Source organism: Aethalodelphis obliquidens, unplaced genomic scaffold (assembly GCF_003676395.1).
Source record: "Aethalodelphis obliquidens isolate GAN/ISIS:26980383/991018 unplaced genomic scaffold, ASM367639v1 scaffold81, whole genome shotgun sequence".
NCBI lineage: Eukaryota > Metazoa > Chordata > Mammalia > Artiodactyla > Delphinidae > Aethalodelphis > Aethalodelphis obliquidens.
The window spans coordinates 2,361,925-2,376,434 of NW_020838025.1; the positions used below are offsets into that span (position 1 = coordinate 2,361,925).

At 36.7% G+C, this 14,510-nt stretch overlaps 1 long non-coding RNA gene across 1 annotated transcript; it reads right to left on the bottom strand.

Moving 5' to 3' along the window:
• Positions 1–992: 992 nt before the first annotated feature.
• On the bottom strand, positions 993–13,940 carry LOC113612714 (uncharacterized). Its single transcript, XR_003429940.1, has 3 exons — positions 13,767–13,940; positions 5,445–5,507; positions 993–2,082 (listed from the first exon to the last, which is right to left on the bottom strand). It is a non-coding gene; the product is annotated as an uncharacterized LOC113612714 (long non-coding RNA).
• Between the last annotated feature and the right edge of the window lie 570 nt (positions 13,941–14,510).

Below are 14,510 nucleotides of genomic sequence, written 5' to 3' on the forward strand. Positions count from 1 at the left end.
TAAGGTGAGGGGACACAGCCAAGGGGAGATAGGGCTTGCCAAAATCAAACCTCACTGGTTCATTTGCCCCAAGGCTGTCCCTGGTCTTCCAATAGAATGTGATTTGGGCTCAGTTATATGTCTGAACCCAGAAATACGGAATGCTGTTTGTGAAGTACATTTGGGGGATGGGAGAGGAGAGGGAAGAGAGTAGGAATTGATGCTCCACTTTGGCACATGGGGATTTTTTTCTCACTGTCTTATGTATGGATGTCATTAAATAAATGTTGATGCTTTGAATTATTTCACCTCCACCTCCATAAAGAGATGAAAATATCTCCAAGTTCTTTCCTAACCTTTCCTAGATCTTGGGATTTACTCCTATCTTATCCCTTTCTTTTCGACTCTTGCTCCTTCCTTCTAATGACCAAAGTGACAGAGGATGGGAAAAAGAGGAAGAAAAAGGTGGTAGGACAATGGTTAGGTCTGAGGCAGTGAGAGGCAGGGGCAAGAATAGGCAATTTTGGTGATCTCAGCCTCTCTCCTGGCATGAAACATCATGCATTTCTACAGAAATGAGCAACAAGTTTACTTTAAAATATCTTAGCAAGCACTATCTTAAACATCAGAAAATAATATTATTTTTGGTTTATTTAATTTGAAGAGAGGAAAGGAGCACTCCAATAAAAAGTTAAAATAACTAATTTTAATGTAATTTTACTATGTATAAAAATATGTGAAATCTGGGACTTCCCTGGTGGCACAGTGGTTCAGAATCCACCTGCCAGTGCAGGGGACACGTGTTCGAGCCCTGGTCCGGGAAGATCCCACATGCTGCGGAGCAACTAAGCCCGTGAACCACAACTACTGAGCCCGTGTGCCACAACTACTGAAGCCTGTGTGCCCAGAGCCCATGCTCCACAACAAAGAGAAGCCACTGCAATGAGAAGCCCGTGCACTGCAACGAAGAGTAGCCCCTGCTCGCCACAACTAGAGAAAGCCCGCGCGTACCAATGAAGACCCAACGCAGCCAAAAATAAAATAAATAAAATTTTTAAAAAATTTTAAAAAAGTGAAATCCATCTATTTCTACAACATTTACTGTAATGCATCCATTAGTAATTTAAAATATGTATTTTTGTCTAAACTTGTCACCAGTATAAATCTTTTCTTTCCAACAAATGGAAATTGCATATTTGATTCACGGATGGTTTCCAACTTCTCAACCACTACATTTCATTATTATGCATCTGAATTTGTAAGTTTTCTTTTTAAAGATAATGCCTTTTTGTGATCAAAGTAAACAAAATGCAGACCCCATGAACCATGTAAGTTAATAAGTAAGTTTCTGATATAAAATTTGTATTATAGCAATTCAATTTCATCTTGCCTGACCAAGGAAAACATAAAGGAAGCTCAGTTAATAAAATATCCTGTAAGAAAATGTGTCATTTATTTTTAAAAATGATCTAACTTTATGGAATATAATCATGTATTTATAAATACTTTGAAAATGAAGCTGTTTGTTCGGCACTTCATGTAGAAAATGAATTACAGTGAATAGGAGTATTATTTATAATATAAACAAAGCATGAAAGGTTAATCTAAAATGCCAATGAAAATATGCTTCATAATTCTCCTGTTTTTCTTATTTTCAGGTTCTTGAGTGATCAGTCACAGCCTCCAACTTAACAAATATCTAGAACTAGAAATAGTACAATGTGTCTCTGAAAGTTAGTCCAGATTTTTATCAACTATAAAATCCCTTCTCATTTGCCTGCATATGTTTCTGTTTTATTTTTAATATTTTTCTCCACATTGAATTTTGGACTTTCCCCTCCCCATTTTTGCACAATGTCACACTTAGGAATAAGCTGAAAGAATCCACATATTAAATACAGTAACAGATCTCAGTTAATTACCCTGGAATGCTCTTGACTTGGCGGCCGTGATCTGAAGAAATGTTTTCACTTGCTGCATACTTTTGCTCCAGTGGCTCAGACGGTAGGTAGCATCACTGAACTTGTAAGATGAGAGACTTTACTTTCTCTTCAAATGGCAAAGAACTCCTTAAGTGGATAGAAAGGTCATCTCACCCTTCCTCTGTTATAATGACATATAAAGTTAATCATCAGATGCATCCCAAAAGACGCTCTTCTCCAAGAAAACAATCCAAACAATGTTTATATGGGTATATTTAGAGCCAAAAAGAGAGAAGCAATAAATACTAAATGACCCTGTGAAGTCTATTACATCTTTCAATTTGGTCTCACTAACCAGACCCCAAGAGCCTCAGCAAACAGGCCATGAACGTGTTCCTCTAATGACCCAATTCACCACTGTCAGCAAAGGTGACATTGAAATCCAGTCAGCATCCCTACATCCTAACATCAGCAGTAAAAAGAAAAAAAGAATCCCCTTCTCTTCTGCAGTGATCTGTTTGAATCTGTAATATGGCTTCATTAGTATCAGGCTGTAAACCTCTTCACTCTCCTAACATGTATACTGCTCATGGAGCTCATCTAGTTTCTCTCACCTCTCTGATTACTCAATCCTCGTAATATTCTAAAGCCTCACAAATCCAATCTTATTCATGAGATCGCCCTACTCTGAAGTAGCTTTCCATTTCTCAGTCTTCTAGAACATTTGCTGTAACACACACAGTAGTACTTAAAATTAATGTGTATTTTAGTCTCAACATTTCACCAGTGTAAATCTTCACTTCCCAAGAAATGAAATTACATTTGATTCAAGTTTGTATCTTGAAACATATGTGTTTTGAAGTAGATTATTTTTAGTGGTTAAATCAGAACGTTTTAAACAGTCAATTCAAAGGCAAAAAAGGAGCAGGAAATTTTTGTAGCAATGGCTTCTTGTTTTAATTCCTTTATGAGCATTTGATATCAGATAGATTCAGACTGACTGATGGGATGGAGTATCAATATATTTAGAGGAAGTTGTACAAAGAAGAAAATGCTGAAAAATTCTCAGAACGACTTCCTGTTTCACAGTTGTTATGTCTCTGCAAATGTTTAGGGTTTTGTTTGCCTTCCTTGCTCTTGGTGTTTGATTCGTATTAAGTTTCAAACTTGTTGTTTAACATTTAGACGTTTTGAGCATTTTTCTATTGATAACTTTCCAAAGAGAGTTATATTTCACTTTAAGCCAGAATTCTCATGATTATTTTCCAGTTTTCACTCCAAAATCCCACTGACTAAAATGATCTATCATAAACCTTTTAGTGGTGCACCTATCTCTACTCTGGAGAGAAATATTTGGAAGGGCAATATTTTTACAGATCCTTCCATCAAAATGCAATCAATGGCTTGACCTCTCAGGTTTCCAATTTGTAGATTCTGGGAACAAAGTTGTCCTAAAACTGCTTAACTTTAATAAGTGTGCTCTTAAGGTTGCTAAAAGTTAAGCCCTGAATTTACAGATATCAATCTACTTTTCAAAGAGTTGCCCTCACAAGGGTTGCCGCTCCTGTTATTCAGAAGCAAATTTTTTCCTGGAAATAGGTATGTGCTTTTCATCAGAGGAAAAAAATAGTAAACTTGCTATGCCAGTCATCCATCTCTCCATCCATTCATTCAGCATTTGTGGAGCATTCATGTCTTCTGAAGGCTGTAAGTGCATTTAGCTGGATTCTATAATCTATGTAAAGGAATACATACCATATCTGACATTGAAGAGCTTCCCATTTAAAGTACAGAGTTCAGTTCATTCATTTTCAAATATTTATTGTGAACCTACTCAACTCAAGGCTGTGTCAGATGTGTTGAGGATGCCATGCTGAACAAAAGGAACCCAATCTTGCTATCTTTGAACTTAAGGTTCATTGTAGAGCTTGACACTAAAACCTGAAGGAGCGAAAGCAACTAACCATGAAGAGATGTTCGGGTGGGACATTGCTGGCAAGCGAATAGTAAGGGTAGGAATTGAAGCTACCTTCTAGAGCAGGGCTAAGGTAGGAATGATTGCAGTATGTTTGAAGACAAAAGACCTGACCACAGATAACTATCAAAAAGGTATATTCTGCTCGGATTGTAGTGGGTAAAACAAAAGATGAGGGTGGTGGGTGGCAAGGATACTAGGGACAGGAAAGCTTTTATAAAAGAAATTTCATAAAGTGACATGTCATTAAATGAAAGGTGAGCAGAATTTCAGAGGATAATAGAAGGGGGAGGGCATTCAGAACGAAGGTGCTGCTGAACCCAGGCAGAAAAACAAGATACATCTTGGGAAATGCAAGTTGTTCTACATGGCTAGAGGGTAGAGTGGTGACAAGTGTACTAGAGCAAGGTGGCAAAGAAGGAGAGGCAGGCGTAAATTAAGATTGCTAATGGCCGCGAATAACAAGAATGTAAATGACAGTGGCTTAAGTAATTAGGAATTTTGTTTTCTATCAAGAAGTTTGGTGGTAAGCACTTACTCACTTTGATCCAGCAGCTTAATTATATCAGGGCTAAATGTCAGTCTCCAGGCCTTCGCCTCATAGGGTCAACATGGCTGCCACAGCTCCCATCATGTCATTCCCACCCCAAGTATCCTCAGTCCCCCAGTGCAGGGAATAAGGGGTTGAATCACACAGAAAAGAACCTTTTCTTTTAGAGTACTTCTTTACTTTCAGGGAGCAAAATTCTTTCCCAGAAACTCTCCAGAAAACTTCCCCTTATACCTGGGTAACATGCCCACCTTAGATGAGGAATCAATTTTCCTAAGGTCTAATAAGTCAAGATTTTCTTGGCAAGGAAGGAGGAGGAGAAATACTATTGTGGTGGCAGACACTGTGTTTGCCAGAGCAGAAGTGGATGATGGGAAGCCGAAGTAATCGACTTCTCTCTGTGGACAATGGGCCTCTGGCTGAAACCTCAGCTTATGATAGCTTAATGTTCATCAGACCTTTTGTTCCCTTAAACTTCCCATTTAAAACATTTTGCTGTACAAAGCTTCATTTTTTCCCTACTTTTTGCCCTCTTTCTGTCTGTGGGGTTTGTGGATGAAATAAGTATTGCTGAATTCTATTATTGGTTTTCAAGGTAATACATTCAAATCCAAACAATAAAATCCACCAGAATAGAATTCTTTCTAAGCAGTTTTATAATACAGCTTTCTAAGAGACTTTTCTCTTGGGTCACAAAAGTAGACAAAAATATCACTTATACTACCTTATTAATTATTATGTTAAACAATGAGTCATATATATATTAATTTTTCTTTCAGGAAAAGTAAAAATCGCTCTCATAGGAGAATATAGAAAATATAAAGATTGATATCTTATTTTGCTTACATATACAACATACCTAACGACCTACATTTCTTATTCAACCAAGAAAAAGATACAAGACAAGCACACTGATGATGAAAATCATTTCCTGCATTTCATTAAATTAAATAAAATTAAAGCACATTTCATTGTGCTTTTATGCTACATTAAATGAGGAGTCTAAATAAATTCCTACCTGCTCAGAAAGATCCCTCAACTTATGCTATAGGCATTTTAGTTCGGCGTTTGCTTCTTCTGCCTTAAGGAAGAAAAAAAAGGTGATACATTCTCATTACAAATATCCATCTGCAATTGAATGCACTGCCCATTTACTATTTGTAGCAGTTAGGATTGTACTTTTTTGAAGTATGAGTATAGAAAGACACTATGCTTGGTAGTTCAGACCCATTATGAATATACAAGTGAGGGGCTGAATCATGTCCACTAAGAAGTTCTAGTTTGTGGTAGAAACTATAGAAAATGGCTTTGCAATGGTGGGAGTCTGTAATTGGCCACTTTAGTCCCTTTACCATCTAGATTCTGCCAAAGACTTCTGGATTCCCCTCTAGTGACCCTTCACCCAGAACATCCACATGACTAGGGACTTCTTAACTTTTTCATCATGAGGACTTTTTCCTCAGATACCTATACAATGTTCTGTTTCTATCCACGTTCATTTAGTATGTATGGTTAAGAAAACACAAAATAAGAAGTGAACATGCATCTAGTAATATTTTTAAATGTATTTGTTAACTTTGGGTTAAATGTGAAGACTTGACCGCAGGTGATTATCTCCTCTTCCTCCCAAACACCATAAAAATGGCTTTTAAAACTTTAAAAAATTAACAAATGAGGATGAAGAGAAAAATAGAAAATATAATTTCAGAAAGACCATTAGAGCAATTTTTAGAGAGTCAAATAAGATGCAGGAGGGATTATTGACATAGCAGGGCAGAGAATGCCCAAAACTAACTGACCACAAGAGGGTGTTCTGATGGGAAATGAGCTTGTTTACCTCACAAATCCTCCAAGAGTCTCTGTATGTGGGGAAGCAGGTAACATGAAAAGTGGAAGGCAGTCTAAAGACTGAACACTCAGAGATTGTTTAAAGTCTCTTAATTCTCCCACAAATGCACACTAAGGGAAAAAAATTTTAGTATCTGGAGAAGTTTACTCAGGAACCAGTGAATACCAAGTAACAGAGCTTTAGGAAGAAAACAGGGTGATAAAATTGGTCTACGTGCATCCCCTATTCTACCCATAGTCCGTTTCCTCAGCCTTGCTTCCAGAATACTGGTTTCCATGTTTATCTTTCTTGGCAGAAAATTGGAGTCTGTGAAAAAAAAACTGAAAAACTTCAGATAAAAGACTTCTAGACGTTTGGGAGTTTCCTAAATACATGGAGGAGTTCACTCTAAGTGAAGTCAACTAGTTGAGTCCTGTTCCCCTGCCCCAGCCTTCTCCCTTACAACCCAGAGCTTTCTGAACTTGGATCATATATATAAATATTTACTGAAGGAGTAACATACATGAGAAGAAATCCATTCCCATGGAGAGACCAAAACAAACAAATATTTCTAAAAATTGGACCCAGCTAAAACAGGCAAATAGATCAAATAATATCACTTTCATAAAATAAGAACAGGAAACGATTTTTTAAAGCAATCAGAGAAAAAGAAATTAGGAACTAAAGTACAGTACGAAAAATTATTAGAAATCTTTACAGAAAATCTATAAAGTAGTTCAAACAACAAAGAGATAGAAAATAATAATTTAAAAAATAGAAAATTAGAGGATTCATTTAGGTGGGTTAACATCCAACTAGGAGAAATTCTAGAGAAAGAAGAGAAAAAAAGAGGAGATGAAATGGTCAAAGAAAAAAAAATTACTCCCAAACTGAAGGGCTTCTATCTTTAAGTTGAAAGAGCCCATTGAATGCCCAGTAAAATTAATGACACAAAATAGTCACACAAAGTCTTATTATAATGAAATTTCAGTATGCCTGGGGTTAAGAGGCAGACTTTAAAACACTCACAAAGTAAATATTAATCTGACCAGTAACATTAGAATTCAAAGGACAGTAGAACAAAGGTATGAAAAATTCTGATGAAAATTATTTTCAACCTTTAATTTTATACCCGGCCAAGGTATCAAGTCAAATATGAAGACTGAATAAAGGCATTTTCAGGTATGCAATAATTTTTAAAACTTATCTCTCATATACCCTTTCTTAGGAAGTGACCAAATTTATAATTCATAAAAAATGACATACTAAAGCAGGAAAGAGAAAATGAGAGGATTCAGGGATGAGTGTCTTTATTACAGGAGATAAAAAAGGGAACTTCTGGCATGATTAATGTGCTTTAAGACTAAAAAACTATTAGTTTATACTGAATCAAGAAATAGATATATGTAGGAGGCAGATCGTCAGTTAAAACAAAACAAAAAGCAAAAATTAAATGACGGGATTGTTAGCTGCTTTGAAGTATTTGTGTCTTTGGGAAAATATTGGCTGGTATTTAACAGATATGTTAGAGCATTTGCAAAAAATAATCAATGGTAACTATATAAGAAAATAAGCAGGTTTAAATATAATGAAGTAGTAATTGCCTTCAGTATCAAAAGTCATATAAGAATGAAACCTAATAAACATACACTATTGTTTCAGCAGCGAATAATACTTATTTAATGCTATGGTCTGAATGTTTTTATCCTCCAAAATTCATGTGTTGAAATACAAATGTCCAATATTAGGATGTGGAGCCATTGGAAGGTGATTAGATCACAAGCGTGGAACTTTCATGAATGCAATTAATGTCCATAAGGAAGAAGTCATAATGTCCATAAGGAAGAAGAGGTCAGAGAGAGATCCCTGGCCCCTTCCACCATGTGAGAACAAAGGGAAAAGTTGGAAGTCTGCAACCCAAAAGATAACCTTCCAGTAATCCAGCCATGCTGGCAGCTTGGACCTCCTGCCTCCAGATGTGTGAAGAGTAAATTCTGTCTTTTATAAGCTACCTAGTCTGTAGTATTTTGTTATACCAGCCTGTACAGACTAGGAAGTATAATAAAAATAATGTAAAGACTGGCTGCTGCTTTATCATAGATGGAAGAAATGAAGAGTGAGGTTGGTGAAGAGAACCAAATTCTCAATTACCCTCAATACCCTCAAATACCTCTAATTCTCTTAATCCCCCTGTTTAATATATTACTTCAATCCCTAACTATGTTCAGAGACCCTCTATTAAGTAAGTTTCCGGAATTTTGCTGGGACTTTTCCGTACTACACAGAGGGAGTGAGGATTCTGGGAGTCTGTCAGTTTCTTAATCAGAACTTCCCACAATCGTACTGTTTTGAGAACTTTCAGAGGTATTTGGTATGATCAATTGCTTATATTCTAGGGGGTTATGGATCTGAAGCAAAAATTGGGTTGCTATTCTGTGAGCTTAGGCTTCAACTCTTCAACTAAGCCAGATATTCTTCAGTTATCTCCTTCTCAAATTCTCAAAATTTTGTTGCTCTCACCTACAGTTTGTTCTTCTGTGTTCTTATATGTCAATGCCTTTCTTAAATTTTGAAGTAATTGTAGATTAATGGGAGGTTGCAAAGAAATGTACAGGGAAGTCCTGTGCACACTTCCCCCAGCATCCTCCAATGTTAGCGTCTTACACAACTATAGTACAATATGAAAACCAAGAAGTTGACATTGGCTTAAAGCTTATTCAGAATCCATCGGTTATACATGCACTTATTGGTGTGTATGTGTGTATCTATGCAATTTATCAGATAAATAGGCTTGTGTAACTACTACCACAATCGAAATATGCAGCTATACCATCACAAGACTCTTGTTACCCCTTTATAGCCACACTCATCCCCTCGCCTCCTGCTCCTAAACCCTGACAACTAATATGCTATTCAACTCCATAATTATGTTATTTCATGAATATTATTTAAATGGAATCATGTAGTATGTATTCTGTTGAGATTGGCTTCTTTCTACTCAGCATAATTTCCTTGCAGTTCCTCCAAGGAAATAATCGCATGTATTAATAATTCCTTCCTTTTTACTGCTGAGTAGTATTCCATGGTATGGACATACCACAATTTAATCATCCATCTGCAGAACATTAGAGTAGGTTCCAGTTTTTGGCAATTAATAATAAAGCTACTATGAATATTTGTGTACAGATTCCTGTGTGAAGATAAGTCTTTATTTCTCTGGAATAAATGCCCAAGAATGCAATTGCTGGATCATATGATAACTCCATTTTTAGGTTTGAAGGAAAGTATCAAACTATTTTACAGAATGGCTGTACTATTGTACATTCCTACCAGCAATATATGAGTAATTAAATTTCTCTGCATCCTCACCAGCATTTGGTATCGTCATTATTTTTTTTAACCTGTAGCCATTGTGATGTATATTGGTATCTTATTGTAGTTATAATTTACATTATCTAATTGCTAAATAGTCCAAACACGTTTTTGTGTGTTTATCTGTCATATGTTTTTTCTCTTGGGTAAAATGTATGTGTTTATCTTTTTGCTCATTTTCTAATTGGATTGCTTGTTTATTTTTTTTCTCATGCCGAATATTAAGAATTCTTTATATATTCTAGATACAAGGACTCTGTTGGATAAGAGACTTGCAAGTATTTTCTTCAAGTGTGTAATTTGTATTTTCATCTTTATAGCAGAGTCTCTTGCAATGCAAACGTTTCTAATTTTGAAGAGGTCCTATTTATCAATTTTTCCTTTTATGGATCATTCTGTTGGTGTCAAGTCTAAGAACTCTTTGCTGGTCCTAGATTTTGAGGATTTTTCTCCTATGTTCTTTCCTAGAAGTTTTATAGTTTTATGTTTTACGTTAAAGTCTGTGATCAATTTTGAGTTAAAGTTTATATTAAGTGAGAAGTATAGGTCAGAGCTATTTTTTTTTCTAATGGATGTCCAATTGCTCCAAAACCATTCACTGAAAAGGATATCCCTCTCCCATTGAGCTGCTTTTGCCTCTGTGTCAAAGATTAAATGGGAATATTTGTGTGGATCTCTTTCTGGGTTCTCTATTCTCTTCTGTTGATCTATGTGTGTCTCTCTCTCCATTGGTATCACACTGTCTTGATTAGTGTGTCAATGTCTTTTTAACTTCTCTTTACTGTTGTTGTTTTTTTTTTTTAAGAAGGAATACAAGAGATATATTGGAAGTAAAAGTATATGTTTGATCTGTTATTTTTTACTAAAATCTACTGTTTAAATATCTTTTTCATTGTTTCACTAGCTGGGACAAAAGTATTAATTTTGTAGAGTTTAAAAAATGATTTATTAGTATTTTCATTACTATTTGGGTAGTATATTTGAAAAATAATACCTAGGTCTGTGACAAATGCTGAAGAGAATACAAGCATAAAATAAGCCAAATCAGAGAAGGAACAATAAATTTTGCCAGAGATGAGGTGGAGGAGGAGGGTAAAAGAATGATTAGGGAGAGTTAACCAGAAGAGATGACAAGGGAGCTGGATTTTCTTATATGTAGAGAGGGTGTGAATGAGGGAATTAGTAGTTGATTCATAGGATTAATTTCAAATATAGCCTCAGAGGACTTCCGCTTCTAGTCAAGATAGAGTAAGAGGAGTTGGATTTACTCTCCTGCCAAGAAACAGGTAAGATAAAAAAAAATATGAAACAAAGGCACACAAGACATTGAACAACAGCAACATAAGACGGCGATCCCTCAGAACTGGGAAACAAACATGGTGAGCTCTAAAATTGCCCCAGCTTCATGCCTGAAGATTAGGCATAAGGGAGATGAAACCCAGGCAGAGCCAGCATTCGCCCTAAATGGAGGAGATGGAATGGTGGATCTAGGGAAGCCAGGCAGCTAGCGTTTACAAAGTAGAATACTAGACATTTGGGTAGTGAGAATTGCAGGGAGAGAAAATTCCAGAGGTCTGCAGAGGGTTCCCCTCAAGGGTTCAACAGAGAGTGATCAGCACATAAATGAGAGTTCACGGAAAGAAACACATGGAAGAATTAAAAGGCACAGTGCTCAGAGACCACACAGGACCAGAGATAGCACACTTACCCTACCCAACAGCCAAGGTAGAAAACCTCATAACTTAGGGGGCATCGACTGGAATTCTAAAAATGTCTTGTTTCATTGTTGGGCAAAGATTAACCTTATTTCTCATCTCATCTAACAAAACTTAAAAGCAAGGCCCCAAGGGATCAAACTGTTTCCAAAAGCCACATGCAGAACAAAAGTCAAGAATATTTATAGGACGACAAAAATATTCAGACACAGAAAGGTTAAATTCACAATGTCGGGCAACCCCCCAAAATAGAAGGCACACAAAGAAGTGTGCAAATATAACTCATGAGGAGAAAAATCAATCTACCTAAAAATGAAATAAAGTGGTATAGTATTACTGCCTTACCTTGGTAGTACCCTAAAGTATTAGGACTTGTGTTACATTTTAGTGGGGTGATTAAGCAATGGAAAAGGTGATAAAATGTAAATGTATGGAATTCAGTGGAAGTAGAAGGTTAGTGTCTTTAACTAGTCCCAAGTTTTGGTGAGGTGCTGGTTTTCCTACTTTACAATGAGTAGGGGTTGGGAGCAAATTTATTAAAATCTTGAAGCATATGGTAACCATGGGAGGCTGGAAGATTTAAGTGTGCTGGTAGCTGACTTTGGGTTATACTAGCAAAATTAACCTAATTTTAGAATGAGAAATACTTAAGTGTGCATAGAGATATAGCACTCAGCTTTTGTACCAAGGGCCTTAGGGCGATTTAGGGTTATTTGAGGAGTCCTGAGACTTTATTTGGGCCCTAATCAATACAGGACACAATTACATTGTGCTGACAGGTGTCCAAGTAACCTCTCCCTTTTCCTCTCTCTTATCAATACGAAACAGACTCAGACTTAGCGAATGAACTTATGGTTACCAGGGTGGGGGGCAGAGAGATAGATTGGGAGTGTGGGATTGACATGTACACACTGCTATATTTAAAACAGATAAACAACAAGGACCTACTGTAAAAATAAATAAATAAAAAGTAAAAAATAAAATCGGTATTATCTACATAAGCATAAGATCCTTTCTCTAGGAATTGTGCTGAATAAAATTATTCAAGCAAGTAAGAGAAAAAAAGGAAAAAGATAAAAATAGGCAATTTTATTGAATTTAGTTCCTGTTCGCTACAGGAAAGTCATAAATAGATGATAAACCTATTGTTTTGAAACTAAGACATAGCCCAACCTCCCCACTACCGAGCTCCACTAGTTGGAAATGGTGGTGATGAAACAGAACAAATGCAGCTGTGAAGCTTACTGAGCTTTTACATGGGCTTTGAACTTGGCTGTCTCACTGTCCTTGCCTGTTCTTGTGGTGTCTACCAATGCACCAACACTCCAGCTGTCATTGCTGCCTTTGCCTTTGTGCTCCTATCGGCATTGACCTCTCTGCAGGATAGAGTCCCCCATAACCCCCTGGCATGGCCCACAGGACTGAATAAAGCTCCTCACCAGAGGCCATTTAGAAACTGTCCAGCAAAGCAAATGAAATGCAAAACAAAACAAATGAAACAAACTACAAAAGCAGTTGATTGATTCACTTATTATCTAACTAATCCTGAGTTAAACAATTAAATGTTAATTTAGATTTGGGGAAAAAACACAGTTTCTAGCTTTTCTTTTTTGAAGTTTGAGTTCTGTCCATGATAATAATAAAATCGCTGTGATTTTGAAGGGCTACTTTAATTAGCAGAGTTGAAAGATTAGATTCAATTGTGAGTGGCTAAGAAATATCATTTTAGGCAAGAACAACATTCTCTGGTTCCCTAAATAATAGCATGTAGAGCTGTAAGATCCTGGCAGGCTGCATCATGGGGTCAGCCAGCTGGGCCCTGGCCCAGGGCACCAATCTATGAGGGCACAGAACAATCACTGTCTCTGCTGGAGAAGGTATATTTATTGAACTCCTCTCTGTGTAACTATAATATGAGGTTGAAAGGAATATTTTGTTAAGTTAGTTGGGATATGACAGGTGAAATCCCACAACGTATTCCTAAGAAGGCTGGCAAAAAGGAAAAGCAAAGCTTTCATTTTGCCCAGCTGGAGTCCAAGTTTGGAAGCTGAATGGAATTGGAATTGCTCATGACAATGGACTGGAGACAGCTCCTCTCAACAGCTGTCTTTTCTTAATTTTTTTTCCTCTCAGGAACCCAGCCTCAGCCGTTAATTCTGTTGAACAAATATTGAAAGAAAATCAGCACAAGAAGGTACATAATTTTTATCTAGTGATGCACAATATTGTTAAGCCACCACATATCTTGGTCTTAACACTGGGCTTGAGGAACTCCAACTTTGTAGATCCAGACTTGTCTACCCGAAAGACAGAAATACAGGTAAGGTCATATTTAAGTGACTAGATTTCCAGATATGAAGCCTAATGAATAACACAAAAATCACACTTTAACATAAACAACACAGTACAGCTGTTCAATATTTACCTTTTCAAGAGGTTCATTCCACCTGTTCTAACATACTGTCTTAATCCAACTGATAAGATGTTATCCTATGCATTTCAGCACATTGCCTAACTGCTAGTCATGGCTTATTTGCCAACTGAGAAATATCCTGGAGGCAGGAAGTTACTGAAGAAGTTACGGGAACCAGAGGAGTGTTTTCTGCAAAAATCAGAAGGAAAAGAAGTTGCAAAATTAATGGATTTCTTAGAGTCCAAGAAGGAGTAGGCTGTGCTAAAACAAAAAGTAAAACCTATCTGTGTACTTATTCATTCACTTACCACATGCAGTCAGCCCTCCCTGTCCACAGGTTCTGCATCCTTAGATTCAACAACCAAAGATCAAAAATACTGGAAAAAAATTCCAAAAATTTTCCATAAAGCAAAACTTGAACTAGCCACACACAGGTAACAATTTACATAGCATTTTACAATTATTTTCATAGTATTTACATTGTATTAGGTATTATAAGTAATCTAGAGAGGATTTAAAGTCTATGGGAGGAAATTATAAGCAAATACTACGCCATTTTATACTTGAGACACTTGAGCATGCACGGATTTTTGTATCCATGGGAATCCTGGAATCAATCTCCTGAAGATACCAAGGGATGACTGTAGTATGGAGTACCAGAAGTCTATGTTGCAGCCATTGTTCTTGGCACAGGGGAAAGAACACAGCAAAGAACAAAACAAAGTCCTGCACCATGGAGATGTCATCCTAGAGAGA